A 5,824-nucleotide genomic window follows, 5' to 3' on the forward strand; every position below is an offset into this window, starting at 1 on the left:
ACGTAAAAACTAGCGTTCTCTCACACGTGTATTTTTTAAGTAATCCGCTGAGAACTAGTTCTGTGAAAAGAGAAGATTCGTAATTTCATCTATGTTAGGCGTTGAGCACAACTCACCGTACGAATTTTTAGCCGTACGTGTCTGGGAATTTTTCAGTCGTAGCCATGAACTCCTGTGATGTAAGGCCTTGGGCACAAGTGGCCGTACTACCAGCTACGTGGGGTATACGGGCAAAATTTGTTTGAAATCGTGGGTGTGACGCAAGGGGCATGCAACAGTCTTTGACCTCGTAGCCAGCCGTATACCAGCCGCAGAATCTGCACGTACTTCCTTTAATTCCGTACGACAAACGTACGTGGCTCGTATTTGTGACGCAAGTTACACGCACGACCAATGTGCGGAGATCATGCCACAGAAAATCCTACGGCACGTAAGTTGCACGTAAGCCACACGCACAGCTTACTTTCGTCAGACGTGCATCCTGTCTGCGACTACAAATTTTCTTGACTGCCGCACTACGGGCTGCAAGATTGCAAAAGCCAGTGTCTGGCCAAAAGGGCCAGGCAATCTCTACAAACGACTACCGAAGAACATTTTAGTGCAGCGAGTGAAGATTCTGTGGCTGGTATACGGCGGGCTACGAGGTCAAAGACTGTTGCGTGCCCCTTGCGTCACACCCACGATTTCACGCAAATTTTGCCCGTATACCCCACGTAGCTGATAGTACGGCCAATTGTGCCCAACGCCTTACATCGTTTCCTTTCTTACAAAAAGGATTTTCATTTTCTTTATACAGTCTGTGAATGTTACCTTTTTCAAGAGGTCTTTATTTATTTGTTTTCGGGTGATGCTATTGAAGGCATTCAGTTCGAACGCGTATGTGAGGGCAATTTATGTGAATGTAGTTAGAAGTATTTTATTTTCTATGTATTATCTAGGAAAATTCCTATTCGGAAATATCTTTTAAAGACATTAGTAAGCATCTACGAATATAAAGATAAACATATTTTTAGATCATATTCAAGTTTGCTGCCTATAAATTTTTTTAGTTTTCTATATTATACACTAATGGAATGTAATATAAATGCTGATATATATATATATATATATATATATATATATACATACATATATATATATATATATATATATATATATATATATATATATATATATATATGTGTGTGTGTATATACAGTATATATATATATATATATATATATATATATATATATATACACACATATATATATATATATATATATATGTATATGTATATATGTATATATATATATGTATATGTATATATGTATATATATATACATACATATATATATACATATATATATATACATATATATATATATATATATATATATATATATATATATATATATATATATATACATACCTCTATATGAGTTTACGTTTGAGATTTGGTGCATTATGTGTGTTTGTATATGTGTGAATTAAGTACGTTGGCTGTACCATTTCATAAACAAAAGCCATCTTTAAGTAACTATAAATTCTTTTATTCTTTTATATTAATTTCATATTTCATACGCAAACTTACAAAATAAAAAAAAAATTTTATCGATAGAAATTGTAGTATTTTGAATAACTTTTTTATTATGGAATATATTTTTAGAAATTGTTTTGAAACATTTCAATGCTTTATGTTGAATCCAATTCACAGACAACTATAACCGTAATCCTCTTCATACCAATTAAAAAAAAAAGGATATTGAAGGGCAAACACAAATTCAAATAAATAAATAAACTATTTATTCATTGTGGCCTGATTGATAACGTCTCTGCCTGGTGTTTGCCAGTCAGCGGTTCGAGTCTCGCTCAGTCTCGTTAGTGTCATTAGTGTTTGCTACCTTACCATCCTAGTGAGTTTATGTTGGGGGTTTTAGGGAGTCTAAAAGTCTATCTGTTGAGTTATCAGCAACCATTGCGTGGCCCTCCTTATTCCTAGCTTGGGTGGGGAGGGGTCATGGCCGCTGATCCTATGATATATGGTTTCTAAGGCATTGCCCTTCTTGATAGGGCAATGTCACTATCCTTTGCCTCTGCTATTCATGGGTGGTATTTAAACCTTTAAACCTTTAAGTCTCTAGGGCATTGTTCTGCTTGATAGGGCAATGTCACTGTCCCTTCCCTCTGCATTCATGAGTGGCCTTTAAACCTTTAAATCTTCAAGTCTATAAGGCATTGTCCTGCTTAATAGGGCAATGTCACTGTCCCTTGCCTCTGCCATTCATGAGAGGCATTTAGACCTTTAAACATTTGAGTCTATAAGGCATTGTCCTGCTTAATAGGGGAATGTCAATATCCTTTGGCTCTGCTATTCATGAGTGGCCTTTAAACCTTTAAACATTTGAGTCTATAAGGCATTGTCCTGCTTAATAGGGCAATGTCACTGTTCCTTGCCTCTGCCATTCATGAGTGGCCTTTAAACCTTTAAATCTTCAAGTCTTTAGGGCAATGTCACTTTCCCTTGCCTCTGCCATTCACGGGGGGCCTTTAAACCTTTAAATCTTCAAGTCTTTAGGGCATTGTTCTGCTTGATAGGGCAATGTCACTGTCCCTTGCTTCTGCCATTCATGAGTGGCCTATAAACCTTTAAATCTTCAAGTCTTTAGGGCATTGTTCTGCTTGATAGGGCAATGTCACTGTCCCTTGCCTCTGCCATTCATGAGTGGCCTTTAAACCTTTAAACATTTGAGTCTATAAGGCATTGTCCTACTTAATAGGGCAATGTCACTGTCCCTTGCCTCTGCCATTCATGAGCGGTATTTAAACCTTTAAACATTCGAGTCTATAAGGCATTGTCCTGCTTGATAGGGCAATGTCACCGTCACTTGCCTCTGCCATTCATGAGTGACCTTTAAACCTTTAAAGGGAGTTAACGTAAATTCACTGGAAACGAATGAAAGGATCTACGCCAAAGAGACATGAAAAAAAAAAAAATCAGCGAAGAAAAGGAAAGTAATAGAAAACAACTAGAGTGACGTTAGATCAAAGCATTGCAGTTAGTACACCGGCACACAGTTTTTTTTTTTCTGTTTGTTAACAGAATATGTTGCTTCTTTTGCTGAGGTCAACTCACTGGCTGAAGGGATTTCTCCATTGTACAAATATTTATTTTGATTAAAGCTACCAAGAAATTGTTTACACCATCACTTTTAATCTATTTAAAGAAATTATTAATCTGAAAGTTAGTACACCCGGCACACAGTTTTTTTTTTACCAGTTTGTCAACAGAATATGTTGCTTCTTTTGCTGAGGTCAACTCACTGGCTGAAAGGATTTCTCCATTGTAGAAATATCTATTTTTATTAAAGCTTCGAAGAAATTGTTTACACCATCACTTTTAATCTATTCAAAGAAATTATTAATCTGAAAGTTAGTACACCGGGCACACATTTTTCTTTATCAGTTTGTCAATAGAATATGTTGTTTCTTTTGCTAAGGTAAACTCACTGGCTGAAGGGATTTCTCCATTGAAGAAAGATCTTTCACTGACAAAGATTTGTTTTTATGAAAGTTACGAAGAAATTGTTTACATCATCACATTTAATCTATTTAAAGAAATTATTAATATGAAAGTTATAGATGATACATGTGCTTGCGCGAATACGGAGTTATAGTGACCTTCAACTGTTTTTCTTATCCATAGATTGGTTATCCCAGAAGGCTATGGCAGGAAAAAGTGAGATAGTTTTTAATCATTCAATTGAAATTCTCTCACAGATTCATATGTAAAACATTGTTATTGAAAAAACTTGAACAATTTTAACTAGGTCTTATGCTCTATAAGTTCACATAACACATATTTAATTTATCAACAACCTATATTCCATATACCTGTAATCTTTGAATTTTAATTTTGGGTTATTAATATAAGAGATTTCGAAATGAAAAATAAAAAAATATCAATTGGTTTATTCTTAGGTTCATGTTAGATAAGTAAACTTCACTCTCACGAACTGGAATTAAGCGCATAGTCCTCCATTGTTTTAAAAATATATTATTGTTATATACACTGCTAAAAAAAAAAAAAAAAAAAAAACACACACCTAAAAGTCCTGGCATAAATATTGCCAGACATGTACAGGTTTAAAAACGGATATATTGACGTAAAAGAGATATATTTCGGTCACCAACCCGTAAAATATAATAACAAAATTGGGTAAAATTTACGGTCGACTGTATTTAGCAAAAATACGACTGAGAACAATATATTTTTATGGCGAGTTTCCGATTAAAATTACGGATTTTTAAAGTCATTATTCTAATCTGCATAAACGCATCGTACTTTCCTCAAGCTTCAACATTTTTCTTTATAATTTACTCGTTTCTGCATTTATTTGTAAATGTTCAAACATCTATCATCCAAATTAACGCACAATTGTTCATATTGTAAACCTTCCCTCTTTAAATTCCTTAGTTATAGAAAAATACAATATTTTAAGAGAATAATTAAGAGAATAAATCAATCACTAATTATCAAAATGCATCAGTTGCAGTAATCATATTTTCGGAAAGGTAGTGAACTATCTTTGAAACTTTCCGATTTTAAAATCATCATTGTAAAGAACTTGAAACAATCACCGTAACATTCACCATTAGCAGGTCAAAACCAACATGAAAATGTTTCAAATAGAAATAAACTTATTATCAAAGCCACATTCGCTCAAAATATTCTTTGCTTCTCTTGTAAACACATAATTTAATAGCTGGTTGTTTGTGCATGAGAGAGAGAGAGAGAGAGAGAGAGAGAGAGAGAGAGAGAGAGAGAGAGAGAGAGAGAGAGAGAGAGAGAGAGAGAAGGGGGAACACGGATAAACGTTCAGGTGTTAATAGTGCTGCATGAGAGAGAGAGAGAGAGAGAGAGAGAGAGAGAGAGAGAGAGAGAGAGAGAGAGAGAGAGAAGGGGGAACACGGATAAACGTTCAGGTGTTAATAGTGCTGCATGAGAGAGAGAGAGAGAGAGAGAGAGAGAGAGAGAGAGAGAGAGAGAGAGAGAAGGTGGAACACGGATAAACGTTCAGGTGTTAATAGTGCTGCATGAGAGAGAGAGAGAGAGAGAGAGAGAGAGAGAGAGAGAGAGAGAGAGAGAGAGAGAGAGAGAGAGAGAGAGAGAGAATGGGTTGGAAATGTTTAACAATATCCAAGGGAAGGGGGGAACACGGATAAACATTCAAGTGATAATAACTATGCATGAGAGAGAGAGAGAGAGAGAGAGAGAGAGAGAGAGAGAGAGAGAGAGAGAGAGAGAGAGAGACCCACTTTGAAGTTGATGATAAACCGCCTGTGCTCCTAATCCAGAAAACGGTTCCGAGATGCTCTATTAGGCTAATGAATGCTTTCGCGCAAGCAAGTGTTGAAGAAGACGATGGCAACGAGGTAAAAACGGCCCCCATTGGGTGATTTGCATGATTGTAAGAAGGCCAAATCATCCACTTCTCGCGGAGGAGGAAATGACCTACTTCCAGCCTTCATTACAGGCAAAGGCTTTCAGTTAAGAAAATGGCAAATGGCTTATTGCCATTTTGGGTCCGAGGGATAAGGGAGGATCTGCAGATGGTGTTTTTCGCACTAGTTGATAATTTATCAATTGACTATCATTAATACAACTGTTTGCGTACAGTAGAAGAGACTCTTTAGCTATGGTAAGCAGCTCTTCTAGGAGAAGGACACTCCAAAATCAAACTATTATTCTCTAGTCTTTGGTAGTGCCTAGGCCTCTGTGCCATGGTGTTCCACTATCTTGGGTTAGAGTTCTCTTGCTTGAAGGTACACTCAAGCACACAAT

The sequence above is a fragment of the Palaemon carinicauda genome, chromosome 22, assembly GCF_036898095.1.
Source record: "Palaemon carinicauda isolate YSFRI2023 chromosome 22, ASM3689809v2, whole genome shotgun sequence".
Classification (NCBI taxonomy): Eukaryota; Metazoa; Arthropoda; class Malacostraca; order Decapoda; family Palaemonidae; genus Palaemon; species Palaemon carinicauda.